Source organism: Macrobrachium nipponense, chromosome 46 (genome assembly GCF_015104395.2).
Source record: "Macrobrachium nipponense isolate FS-2020 chromosome 46, ASM1510439v2, whole genome shotgun sequence".
Lineage (NCBI taxonomy): Eukaryota > Metazoa > Arthropoda > Malacostraca > Decapoda > Palaemonidae > Macrobrachium > Macrobrachium nipponense.
In genome coordinates this window covers 40,149,335-40,164,165 of record NC_061106.1, presented here as the reverse complement: position 1 = coordinate 40,164,165, position 14,831 = coordinate 40,149,335, and the positions used below count along the sequence as shown (strand labels likewise).

The window sequence follows — 14,831 nt, the reverse complement described above, 5'->3', positions numbered from 1 at the left end:
AACATTTACTGAGCACCTTACGCGGTACAAATACAATTTTCAATTCTCATCTAAGATTAATTCCAATACTTCCGGCAAGTATCACGTGTTTACTGCTAGATCAATGAAAAAAAAAAGGTTTTCGAAGAGTAAAGAAAATAATTACGTGCAATAATAGTTCAGTGCATAGGTCGGAAATAAAAAATCGGAATATGTGGAAAGACTTATTTGCAATTTCTTTAATTTGAAAATAACCATTGCAGATTCATTAGCATTTACTGCAAGAATATGGATGAAAGTACATATGAGCGCATAGCATATAAGATTGTAAAATAGGAGGCTGGCAGATTATCATCATAAAAGCGTTTATTGTAGTGCCGGCGATATCAGGTACCGTTAGGTTCAGTGCGATTGTGGTTAGGACTAGGATGGGTTCTAGTTATTCGTGAAAAATTACGAAAGCCAACGATGACGAAGTAAGCCAGGAAAATTATTACAAGAAAGAAGTATACAGAACGTCCATTATTGAAATTAAGACTTGCTTGACATGTAAATAAGACAGGAGAAGGTTATTCCAAAAGTGTTGTACTTTATAGGTTAACTAAAAGCTGAAGAATATTCCGTCAGTTCTGAATTCATTCGATGTCGAGTAGGTGCCTACACCAATTCGCAGTAACTCAGACAACACTCATTTTTTGTTACTTAATGTTGGCGCCATTAGGTTACTAAGTGCGTTAAATTACTGCTTCGTTAATCGAGTCTTGCGCATGTTAACTGCTGTTTCGCTCACTGTCTTGCACAAGGGACAATGGACATTCCACCTTCAGTGAAAGGCACCCAGCAGAGCTTTAGATTAAAGACTCGTAACCATAAAGCTTTCTTCATGTCACTAAGCCAATTAGGAGCTCAACTTCAGCTCTTTTATTGTAATATCTCTCATCACAAACTTCTGTATTTTTCCCGTCACTGTTCTCGGAGGTTCGTCCTTGAAGAGAATGTATCTTGGTACCTTGAAGTGAGCGATCTGGGGGGAGAGACACAGTAAACTTCAGATTCTGTTCTCTAATATTTAGGCTCATAACTGCTCGGGTTTTTTGTCGTACTAAGCAATCCAGAGGGATCGTACACAACTAAATTTCATACCCTCGTGTTACCTGAATTCATATATAGTATGGGTATATGTATGTATATACACAGTAAATTAAAGTATGTTGAGCTTTAAAAAAATACATAACTAATTTTATTGATTCTGTACATAAATTTCATATATTGTATATGTAATCATAGTAAAAAGGCCTAAATAAAAGGGAAAAAAATCATATTATATACAATAAAGTTTACTTTAAATCTCAGCCACGGAAATCATGAGGGTTGGCATGTCATAAGTGATACGATACAGCAAAAAGATTAGACCAACAGTGTGCGCACCTTCCCTTTGCACCAGGCTCTAAGGGCCTCTTCCTTCAGAGAAGAATTGTCAGCTCTTCGAATCCAGGCTGCTACTTCTTCTCCCATCCTGGGATCAGGAACTCCAACCACCTAAGAAAGGCTGATAGAGGGCTAGACTGATAAATGTTACAGTCAGGTTCATGGGACTTGATGTTTTTGTTTTCTTTCTTTTTTTTTATCCTTAGTAAACTGAACTAACTACAGCATCTTTTATAGAAACATTTTGGTTTTAAAGTATATTTCAAATTTCATTGGACCTTTTTTTTACGTAAGGTAAAAGGTTTAAACACTTCCATACAAGTAGAATATGCCCCTGTCCTCCAGCGTTGCCAGACGCACGATTATGGCTAACTTTAACCTTGAATGAAATAAAAACTAATGATTCTAGAGGGCTGCAATTTGGTATGTTTGATGATTGGAGGGAGGGTGATCAACTTACCAATTTGCACCCCTCTAATCTCAGTAGTTTTTGAAGATCTGAGGACGGACAGATAAAGCCGGCACAATAGTCTTCTTTTACATAAAACTAAAGCATAATTTAAATCTTGCCACACCCAGTTATAAATCAAGTTCCGCTTACCTGAGCTTCCAGCACTTCTGGATGCTGCATGAGGACATTTTCAATCTCGGCCGGAAAGAGATTTTCTCCTCCTCGAATGATCATGTCTTTTATTCTGCCGATTATCTTTGCACAACCATCGGGTTGGATCACAGCTAAATCTCTACAGAAAACAGAAAGATATTCCCGTTATATTTAAAGGCAGCCGCGATCTAAATGTAGAGTAAGCACTGCTAAGGGAACTACAAACTAAGACACATATGATGGACTAAGTGGTTGCTGATATCTTAGACCTAGGCTGACATGATTACATCCACATTTAACGTGGAAGAAGAAAAATGAACTCTGATACCAGATAATCTCATTACAGTTTTGGAAGCGCCAGTTTCCATTTGAGATTAATCATACACTGCAGAAATGCACGTCTTTTTTTTTCTTTTTTTTTGCAGTATCTCTTTCCAAGTTGGGCCTTCATTTTATTGATCATTGGACGCAGCTGGTAGCGTTTACTGGAAATAAGATAATCTGGAGTTGCTTTACCTGGAGAGTGAGATAGGTGGTCGCTTATATACTATAATCACCACTATCTGTAGTTGTAATCGTTCTGGTTCAATAGCGTAACCTGAAATACACTGTCAGAACAATCTTTCAGCTATTTTTGAGGCAGGATCTCGATTTCCAATTCAGAGATAGAGATTTAACAACATATATATAAACTCACCCAGTTTTTAGCCATCTTGTCTTCTGACATTATCTCCTTCGTTTTTTCGGGGTCATCCCAATATCCCAGGAAATTGCAGTAACCCAGAGTGCAGAGTTCACCGACCTCTCCAGCCTTGGTTATTCTGCTATTTTCGTCAATCACTTTTGCCTAGAAAAAGAGATTAAACAAACATATATATGACAAAAATTTTCATCTAAAAAAAATCGTTTGGCTAACTCCAAAAGGTAATGTGTAAGACTAGTTGAATATGCACTGAGAAATATGAAAAATGTGCAAGGTCCAGGGATGAGGTCTTATCTTATAACGAATGGAGAGAGGTGACAGGCAAACCAATTATTACTGTGAATCTTGGTTAAAGAATCATCCATACACGAGGAAATGGCACACCACTCAAAACAAAAAAATATTACCCTTCTTCTTGAATAGTTTGAACTACTTCGAGTCTAAACCTTTTGTAGCCAGACTATAATAGTCTTTGATAGCTCCATACGCGATATATTGAATAGAGTTTCACATAAAACTCACTAATTATAAGCACAATCATAAAATGACTTTCAGGAAGGCGGTCAGTCTAATGGACTATGTCAAAGAGCTGAATTACTACCTCAGTATGGTCGGAAGGGTACCCGATGGTGGATGAGCGAACGCTCGCGCCATCTGTTGGCAAACACTGAAAGGTCGCCGTCAATCATTACATCACCTGTGACAACATTTTCATCTGAGAAAGGCTAGCAGTGCAAGAACTTTCATTCGCCACATTTTTAAAATGGGAGAAAACCGCGTTCAAAGTTTTCAAAAATTGGTAATGCCATAGCTAGTTTATTATTTGTCTCTCAGAAAAAATTCTTATATCAAAATTTTCCAAATTTCATGTACTTTAACGCTAGACTAGTGAAAAAATTAGACTTCACAACTTATGCTACTAGAAGCTATTAAGTAGTAATAACTAAACTTGCTAAGGCATTTTTTGGCATTTGAAACACTTTGAACAAGGAAGCTAAATAGTCAACAAGTTAATTTCCAATTGTACAATTGTTACTTAGTCATAGTGCATTGCTTTCAGTAGCCCAGATACGATTTTCAGACTTTTCATTTGCTACTAGAAGTGTCTAAGAGGCACCTACAAGTAGCAAGCTTATAACGAAAAAAAAAAAAACACACACACGAAAACTGTGTGGGAATATGGAGCTGGTTTATTAAACAGTTTTATACAGAGAAGAACTGTAAACTTTAAAAAAATGTAATAGTACGGTTATTTTCATTTAATTATCTTAAATTATCACTAGTATTGATACTATTATACTTTTACCAATAATAATAATGTGGTTACCATGAACTCCTTCATATTCAGTTCACTCATGAGCGCTTCCACCAATTCCTGGGGGCAAGGTGCTCCTGCCATGGTGCCCGTAAACAAATGCCCCAGAACTCTCGGTTTATTCCGCTGAGAATTCAGGACGTCGACGAACATTGTTGGCGTTCCACAGGACGTGACTCTGCAAAGACAGTACTTAATCGTTCTAATCGCTTGTTTCTGAGCAGTTCTTTGTTGTTCATAACGAATTCTAGTGCGTCGATCGATGTTCGTTTGTCCTTGTATTTTTTTCCCCTTTTTTTTACGGAAAATGGGTTATAGTACCGTTTCCATTCCTGAGGAGAAGTGAAAGATTTATATATCATTTTATTTTCAGAAATGCATTCTGCTTCATTTCATAGAAGGAAATAACCTTAATCCAATGCATATACCTTTCGCAATAAAAACTCAGATATTATTTGTGATATTTTCTGGTTTTCCAAGGAAGCTAAACTGAATACAAAGGCTAATAAATTCGATGTTTTACACTGTGGCTGAGGTTAACAAACTCGATGCTTTACGCTGTTGCTAGTGATGGTCATGATTCTACCGAATTCCAAAGAGAAGACATAAAGACAGATTTCAAATAAGAAATTAAAAAGGCCCCGCTACACATATTAGGTGAAAAACTCGGTGCCTGTTCACCGATTCTGCACCATCCATCAATCCAGCTATCCCAAAAACTAGACCTATATCTCTCTCATTAGCATTCAGGGGGTAATATAACTCTTAAGAAATCATAAGGATACAATGTTTTTTCTTGTTACGAATAATGAAAAATTAAAAAAGGCCCCACAGCATTACACATAGCGTAAAACTTATCAATTCTGCACCATCTATGAAACCAGCTATCCCGAAACTAGACCTATATCTCTCATTAGCATTCAGGGGGTAATATAAATCTTAAGAAATCATAAGAATACATGTTATTTTCTTAGTTATCAGAAACATCTAAAAGACTAACGAACCTTTCATCCTGAATAGCCTGCAAGCTTGCGTCCGAATCGAAACCCAAGCTCGGGAGGACTAAAGTTGCTCCGAAGTGGGCAGCACCCAGAGTCCCTTGGACACAACCGTAGCAGTGGTACAAGGGCACCTGCAGGCATATCCTATGTTCCTGGGGAGGATATGATGTCACTGAATGAGAGATCAGTAACAGGCGCTTTTGCTAATAACAGATAAACGTCAGGTAAAACCTAAAGAGATATCCTACAAGTTTGACAAAAATTGAATCGGTGTACTCATCGAATATCTCTTGAGTCTATTTTTGTTTTGCCTTCAATCAGATTCTCTGTACCCGGTTTATTTGTTAGTCATAGGGAAAACTTTAAAAGAAATGCTAGGAGAGAGAGAGAGAGAGAGAGAGAGAGAGAGAGAGAGAGAGAGAGAGAGAGATTTTAACTACTCCTTGTCTTCTTTCCATACCCGCATCTGTTCGCTACTGCGTATTGCACTATGCACTGTTCACCAACATATGATGAGAAAGCGTTGCAGCCTTTGGTTTGCCGGTTGTTCCCTGCGAAAATAAGTAAATAAAAAGAGAAAGGTGAGTTAATGCGTAAATTTTGCTTTTTTCACAAACATACACTTTATTATTATTATTATTAATTTTTTTTTTTTTTTTTTTTTTTTTTTTTTGCTCTATCACAGTCCTCCAATTCGACTGGTTGGTATTTATAGTGTGGGGTTCCGGGTTGCATCCTGCCTCCTTAGGAGTCCATCACTTTTCTTACTATGTGCGCCGTTTCTAGGATCACACTCTTCTGCATGAGTCCTGGAGCTACTTCAGCCTCTAGTTTTTCTAGATTCCTTTTCAGGGATCTTGGGATCGTGCCTAGTGCTCCTATGATTATGGGTACGATTTCCACTGGCATATCCCATATCCTTCTTATTTCTATTTTCAGATCTTGATACTTATCCATTTTTTCCCTCTCTTTCTCTTCAACTCTGGTGTCCCATGGTATTGCGACATCAATGAGTGATACTTTCTTCTTGACTTTGTCAATCAACGTCACGTCTGGTCTATTTGCACGTATCACCCTATCTGTTCTGATATCATAGTCCCAGAGGATCTTTGCCTGATCGTTTTCTATCACTCCCTCAGGTTGGTGCTCGTACCACTTATTACTGCAAAGTAGCTGATGTTTCTTGCACAGGCTCCAGTGGAGGGCTTTTGCCACTGAATCATGCCTCTTTTTGTACTGGTTCTGTGCAAGTGCCGGGCATTCGCTTGCTATGTGGTTTATGATTTCATCTTTCGTATTGCACTTCCTACATATGGGAGAGATGTTATTTCCGTCTATCGTTCTTTGAATATATCTGGTTCTTAGGGCCTGATCTTGTGCCGCTGTTATCATTCCTTCAGTTTCCTTCTTTAGCTCTCCCCTCTGTAGCCATTGCCATGTGCCATCGCTGGCTAGTTCTTTAGTCTGTCTCATGTATTGTCCGTGCATTGGTTTGTTGTGCCAGTCCTCTGTTCTGTCTGTCATTTTCCTGTCTCTGTATATTTCTGGGTCTTCGTCTACTTTTATTAGTCCTTCTTCCCATGCACTCTTTAGCTACTCGTCTTCACTGGTTTTCAGATATTGCCCTAGTGCTCTGTTCTCGATGTTGACGCAGTCCTCTATGTTATGTATAGTCTGTCCGTATTTGCTCTTGGGTGTAGTGCTTTGTGTATTGTCATATGTTTCCTGGTTTTCTGATCTATGCTGCGGAGCTCTGCCTTCGTCCATTCCACTATTCCTGCACTGTATCTGATTACTGGCACTGCCCATGTGTTTATGGCTTTTATCATATTTCCGCCGTTGAGTTTTGACTTGAGTATCGCCTTGAGTCTCTGCATATATTCTTTCCTGATCGTGTCCTTCATCTCTTGGTGTTTTATATCCCCTCCTTCCATTATTCCCAGGTATTTGTATCCTGTCTCATCTATGTGTTTGATGTTGCTCCCATCTGGTAGCTTTATCCCTTCAGTTCTCGTTACTTTGCCTTTTGTATGTTGACTAAGGCGCATTTTTCTATTCCAAACTCCATCCTGATGTCCCCAGATACAATCCTTGCAGTCTGGATTAGGGTATCTATTTCCTTGATGCTCTTACCATACAGCTTGATGTCGTCCATGAACATCAGATGGTTGATTCTGTTGCCTCTTTTCTTGAGTTGGTACCCAGCATCCATCTTCTGTAGAACTTTTGTCATGGGAATCATGGCTACTACGAAGAGTATAGTGGGGACAGTGAGTCGCCCTGGAAGATCCCTCTCCTGATATTAACCTCTGCTAGTCTTATTCCAGAGCTTGTAAGTATTGTATTCCAGTTGCGCATTGTATTTTTGAGGAAGCTGATGGTGTTTTCCTCTGCCCCATATATTTTCAGGCATTCTATTAGCCATGTGTGTGGTATCATGTCGAAGGCTTTCTTATAGTCTATCCATGCCATGCTTAGGTTGGTTTTCCTTCTCCTACTGTTCTTCATTACCATTTTGTCTATCAGGAGCTGGTCTTTTGTACCCCTACACTGCCTTCTGCAGCCTTTCTGTTGGTGGGGGATGGTGTTTGTCTCCTCTAGTAATTGTATAGCCTTTCACTGATGATACCTGTTAGTAACTTCCACATTATTGGTAGGCAGGTGATAGGCCTGTAGTTACTGGCTATATTTCCATTACTCTTGTCTTTTTGTACTAAGGATGTTCTTCCTGTGGTCATCCATCTGGGTGCATGGTGATTTGAGATACAATGCTGGAGTTGTTCTGCTATTCGTGGGTGTAGGGCCTTGAAGTTTTTGAGCCAGTATCCATGGACTTCATCAGGACCTGGAACTTTCCAGTTTGGCATTTTCTTTAGTTGGTGTCTGACTGTGTCTGTCGTGATGTCTGTGAATCTTTGTTTTATTCTCCCTGTTTCTTCTACCTTGACTTCCTGGAGCCATGTTGCATGTTTGTTGTGTGATACCGGATTGCTCCATATGTTTTCCCAGAGTCTCTTACTTGGTTCGGCTTCAGGAATTTCTGGGTGGTTGTCTTCCCCTCTTAGTTGGCTGTATAGTCTTTTCTGGTTGGTTCAGAATAGTTTGTTCTGTTGGTATCCCTTATTCCTGTTCATGTACCGTTGGATCTTAAGTGCTTTGGCCTTTAGCCTCTGTTTTACATCTTCTATTGTGTTGTTTAGTCTCCTCTCTTGTATTATTATTATTATTATTATTATTATTATTATTATTATTATTATTATTATAATAATAATAATTATTTTTATTTTTTTTTTTTTTTTTTTTGTTCTATCACAGTCCTCCAATTCGACTGGGTGGTATTTATAGTGTGGGGTTCCGGTTGCATCCTGCCTCCTTAGGAGTCCATCACTTTTCTTACTATGTGCGCCGTTTCTAGGATCACACTCTTCTGCATGAGTCCTGGAGCTACTTCAGCCTCTAGTTTTTCTAGATTCCTTTTCAAGGATCTTGGGATCGTGCCTAGTGCTCCTATGATTATGGGTACGATTTCCACTGGCATATCCCATATTCTTCTTATTCCATTTTTTCCCTCTCTTTCTCTTCAACTCTGGTGACCCATGGTATTGCGACATCAATGAGTGATACTTTCTTCTTGACTTTGTCAATCAACGTCACGTCTGGTCTATTTGCACGTATCACCCTATCCGTTCTGATACCGTAGTCCCAGAGGATCTTTGCCTGATCGTTTTCTATCACTCCCTCTGGTTGGTGCTCGTACCACTTATTACTGCAAGGTAGCTGATGTTTCTTGCACAGGCTCCAGTGGAGGGCTTTTGCCACTGAATCATGCCTCTTTTTGTACTGGTTCTGTGCAAGTGCCGGGCATTCGCTTGCTATGTGGTTTATGGTTTCATTTTTCGTATTGCACTTCCTACATATGGGAGAGATGTTATTTCCGTCTATCGTTCTTTGAATATATCTGGTTCTTAGGGCCTGATCTCGTGCCGCTGTTATCATTCCTTCAGTTTCCTTCTTTAGCTCTCCCCTCTGTAGCCATTGCCATGTGTCATCGCTGGCTAGTTCTTTAGTCAGTCTCATGTATTGTCCGTGCATTGGTTTGTTGTGCCAGTCCTCTGTTCTGTCTGTCATTCTCCTGTCTCTGTATATTTTTGGGTCTTCGTCTACTTTTATTAGTCCTTCTTCCCATGCACTCTTTAGCCACTCGTCTTCACTAGTTTTCAGATATTGCCCCAGTGCTCTGTTTTCGATGTTGACGCAGTCCTCTATACTTAGTAGTCCTCTCCCTCCTTCCTTTCGTGTTATGTATAGTCTGTCCGTATTTGCTCTTGGGTGTACTGGTTTGTGTATTGTCATATGTTTCCTGGTTTTCTGATCTATGCTACGGAGTTCTACCTTCGTCCATTCCACTATTCCTGCGCTGTATCTGATTACTGGCACTGCCCATGTGTTTATGGCTTTTATCATATTTCCGCCGTTGAGTTTTGACTTGAGTATCGCCTTGAGTCTCTGCATATATTCTTTCCTGATCGTGTCCTTCATCTCTTGGTGTTTTATATCCCCTCCTTCCATTATTATTATTATTATTATTATTATTATTATTTTTATTTTTTTTATTTTTTTTTTTTTTTGCTCTATCACAGTCCTCCAATTCGACTGGGTGGTATTGATAGTGTGGGGTTCCGGGTTGCATCCTGCCTCCTTAGGAGTCCATCACTTTTCTTACTATGTGTGACGTTTCTAGGATCACACTCTTCTGCATGAGTCCTGGAGCTACTTCAGCCTCTAGTTTTTCTAGATTCCTTTTCAGGGATCTTGGGATCGTGCCTAGTGTTCCTATGATTATGGTACCCATATCCTTCTTATTTCTATTTTCAGATCTTGATACTTATCCATTTTTTCCCTCTCTTTCTCTTCAACTCTGGTGTCCCATGGTATTGCGACATCAATGAGTGATACTTTCTTCTTGACTTTGTCAATCAACGTCACGTCTGGTCTGTTTGCACGTATCACCCTATCCGTTCTGATACCATAGTCCCAGAGGATCTTTGCCTGATCGTTTTCTATCACTCCTTCAGGTTGGTGCTCGTACCACTTATTACTGCAAAGTAGCTGATGTTTCTTGCACAGGCTCCAGTGGAGGGCTTTTGCTACTGAATCATGCCTCTTTTTGTACTGGTTCTGTGCAAGTGCCGGGCATTCGCTTGCTATGTGGTTTATGGTTTCATTTTTCGTATTGCACTTCCTACATATGGGAGAGATGTTATTTCCGTCTATCGTTCTTTGAACATACCTGGTTCTTAGGGCCTGATCTTGTGCCGCTGTTATCATTCCTTCAGTTTCCTTCTTTAGCTCTCCCCTCTGTAGCCATTGCCAATTGTCATCGCTGGCTAGTTCTTTAGTCTGTCTCAGTATTGTCCGTGCATTGGTTTGTTGTGCCAGTCCTCTGTTCTGTCTGTCTTTCTCCTGTCTCTGTATATTTCTGGGTCTTCGTCTACTTTTATCAGTCCTTCTTCCCATGCACTCTTTAGCCACTCGTCTTCACTGGTTTTCAGATATTGCCCCAGTGCTCTGTTCTCGATGTTTACGCAGTCCTCTATACTTAGTAGTCCTCTCCCTCCTTCCTTTCGTGTTATGTATAGTCTGTCCGTATTTGCTCTTGGGTGTAGTGCTTTGTGTATTGTCATATGTTTCCTGGTTTTCTGATCTATGCTGCGGAGTTCTGCCTTCGTCCATTCCACTATTCTGCGCTGTATCTGATTACTGGCACTGCACATGTGTTTATGGCTTTTATCATATTTCCGCCGTTGAGTTTTGACTTGAGTATCGCCTTGAGTCTCTGCATATATTCTTTCCTGATCGTGTCCTTCATCTCTTGGTCTTTTATATCCCCTCCTTCCATTATTCCCAGGTATTTGTATCCTGTCTCATCTATGTGTTTGATGTTGCTCTCCCATCTGGTGCTTTATCCCTTCAGTTCTCGTTTCTTTGCCTTTTTGTATGTTGACTAAGGCGCATTTTTCTATTCCAAACTCCATCCTGATGTCCCCAGATACAATCCTTACAGTCTGGATTAGGGTATCTATTTCCTTGATGCTCTTACCATACAGCTTGATGTCGTCCATGAACATCAGATGGTTGATTCTGTTGCTCTTTTCTTGAGTTATTATTATTATTATTATTATTATTATTATTATTATTATTATTATTATTATTATTTTTATTATTATTATTATTATTAAGGGGAAATCTATTCATATGGAACAAGCCCACCAAACGAGGGACACTGACTTGAAATTCAAGCTTCCAAAGAATATGGTATTCATTAGGTAGAAGTAAGAGGAGGTACGTGGTCTGTAATTCTCACCTTTCCCGTGGTTAACTACGCATATGTATGTATATATATATATATATATATATATATATATATATATATATATATAATATATATATATATTATATCCATATCTATCTATATGTATAGATGTATATATGTGTGTGTATGTATGTATGTATTACCGACGACAAAATTTAGACATTTAAAGAAATTCGCTGCTAGTGTAAGCATTTTTCTACGGAACTTATACGTCCTCAATAAAAGTAAGAAAATAATGTAATAAAGCGAAAATTAATTCAGCTTAATCACGAATCCAGTTTACTGACAAATTTGTGAAATGATGAGAATGCTGACAACCTCAAAACTAAAAACTAATTCAAAAGTACTTCAGTGAAAGGTTTTTTCTTTCAGCGTCTTACCGAAGTGAACTGAATATTGCATGCTTCGTCAAACTGGATATCAGAAGACAGCTTTTCCAGGTCCCTCATATGAGTGCTTTCTCAGGCCTCCAGTACGTCGTCGAATTTATAAGTGCCCCTGGAAGGAAAGAGATGACGCTGATTTATATAGGTCTAGTGTACTACCTACGAGGGAAATCTAAGAGAGAGTAAGTTAAGAAGTTTAGACCAAGGCGCGTTCATTTTTGTGAATCTGGGTAAAATAATGTCACAGGAAGAAAAGTCACATTAATTTTTCCCAGATAGTGAACCCCAAGGGTAAATTTTAATCCGGTATGTATCCTATGTATCTACATTTGAGACGTGTTTAGTACGAGCCGTTGGATATCTTGTTTTAAGTACATTAGGATCATATATCTTACCCGAGGTCCTTCTCCGTCCTAATGATGACTTGCTTCAGGTGAGGAATCTCTCTGGACATCAGTTCCCAAGGGCGGCTGTCAGGAAGCTCTGGGGCCAAGTCATACAGCATCTTGTAGTAGCTGCAGAATAAAAAAAACTTTCAGAAATGTCTCGCTGGCCTTTGGTCGTTTGAGGCCAAATTTTCAGATCAAAAAGGGCAATGACTTGGACTATAGTAGATTCACATCAACCATGCATCTGATGTCTAGGGCAGTCCCTTACGATGTATCCCTCAGGAGAGGTGAACATACATCCTATCTATGTCAACTCTCTTGAGAGACTGAGAGTTTCCAGCATTGTGATTGGCTTATCAACAGCCAGGCAGGAGTGTCGTAAGGGACTGGCCTCGACATCAGATGCACGGTTGATGTGAATCTACTATAGTAGTTTTTTGTCATAATTTTCTTCGCTTAGAATTTGATAAGAAAAAGTTATTCCATAATGTATATGGGTTTATTTCTACCCACAGGAATATGAAGGTGATTCCGCTTAAATACAAGCTATAAAACACGTACGACATAAGATTTCACTTCGAAAATTGATAACGGAATAGTCAAAAACACTTCGTCAGTTAAAAGAATTAAAAGACAAGTATTTGGTAATGAAATTTGGTAATGAAAAACTAAATCAAATTATAAATCGACTTTCGAGCCAACAGCTACTCAGGGCTGTAGAATAATAGTCCAAACATTAAGAAATGAGGTAAAATGGAACTTTTTTCTACCTTTACTCGTGATACCTAAAAGACAATCAGAAGATTGCCAACAGACCATTGCAAAGCACTTTAACTTACTCTGACGTTTTGAAAACTTCGTCGCAAACAATGGCTTTCACGCCCACGATATTCAGGCAAAACTTCAGTTCATTTAAGCGGTAAGCAGGGTTGACGTTGACCTGAAACGGTGGAGATTCATAAACAGAAGGTGTTACGTAGGAATTCAGGGTTGCCGTTTTGATTTCGCCTACTATTGTGGCTTTCAGGTGGCATCTGGCAACCCTTAGTGGCTTTTCCGACCACAGGCCACGGTACTGAGGAATAAAATTCTTCACTTTGCCTTTTTATGTTTTAATATGAAAATAAAGTTATAAAACATATCCTGCTTATTTATATAAATGAATTTATTGAAATCCTTTATTTTTCTTCGTCAAAAATACTTTATGCTAAGCTAGTGACATGTTTTTTTACGTCACGGAAAATAATTCTACGTCGGAAAATACGCATTCTAACCATTCAATTTTCCGCATTCTAACCATTTAAATTAAAAGAACTGTGCATGGTAACACTGCTTAAAGCCAATGTTGTGAAGAAAAAACGGTAATGTTGCGTAGGATTTGGAGCTCTTGACCTCCCTCCTTTCTTCCATGGTCCCAGGGTCTTTGGGTTTGTTATGACGATCAGAACAACATACATTTGATACTTTTTAAGTAATACTCTAGGTAAGAATAATATTCATAAGTAAACATGGGTTAATTCGACCGTTAAACACTCTCGCGTAATGAAGCGGATTTTTAACTTACCAGAATCAGCCCAGCCTTAGCAGCTGCGAACTGCATCAGGTACCATTCGTAGGTGTTCTGTCCCCAGATTCCGAGTCTCTCACCTCTCTTGAGACCCAGAGCCAGGAATCCGGCCGCTAGTCTGTTGGCCTAAAAGGATATTCGAGATTAGAAAACAACTATCAGGTTAAAATGGCAGAGCAAGACGGTGATAATAACGGCAGTCATATTAAAATTGTAGTCCATCAGTAACTTGAACAAATTTGTTTGATATTTGTAAATGAGATTGTTATATATCATTTCTAATTAATTGAATGAGCAATCAGGGAATCATTTAGTCTAAGCAAAGTGTTCTGAAACCAGCGAGTTGTTTTCCATCAGATACAACTCTTGAAAACGGATTCGGCTGATTCAGGCATAATCTCAATCCAAATCTCTGGTTAAAATTTGTTTACTAACCTTCCCGCTGACCCTGGCATGACACCTATAAGAAAGAAGTTCAGGAACGCCTTTAAAAGAAGTTTTTCTGTGAATTCAAGAAAAGCAAGCTCTTTCTCTTACGATTGGATACAGAACAAGAGCAGTCACACGGTGACACGGCCGAGTGGGGAGGTATGGTAACAAGAATAAAGGAATGGAAGGAAAAATGAACTAAATGGGAGATCTATACTCTGTTTTTTTTTCTATCTGTCCATCCGCCTGTTGTGTTTTCGCATGGTAACATTGCGTCCCGGGCTTTAAATAGTTACGCTATGTGTAAGTTTTAGGTAAATAAAAGGATATCTGGGTGTACATTTGCAACTGAAAAGTGTTTTAAGAATTCACTGTATGCGAATTACACCGTTAATATTCGAAATAGGATATTATTTAAAGCCCGGGACGCAGTGTTACCATGCGCAAACACCACAGGCATATGGACAGATGGAAAAAAACAGAGTATAGTCGTTAGAAACCAACACTTTCTCGGGAAGAAGGAAAGATACAAGTACTCACTTCTTGATTGGCTTGCGAGAATGTCTTCCTAATACCCTGATGAACAAAGAGACCACGGCTTCCCTATCACCGTACTTGCGTTCCGCTGCATCCAGAAGTTGGCCGATTGTAATCCCA

General features: G+C 39.1%; 1 pseudogene; it reads right to left on the bottom strand.

The window, feature by feature from the left end:
* Window positions 1-72: 72 nt before the first annotated feature.
* The window catches only part of LOC135214703 (medium-chain acyl-CoA ligase ACSF2, mitochondrial-like), a 19,223-nt pseudogene continuing 4,464 nt past the window's right edge, over window positions 73-14,831 (bottom strand).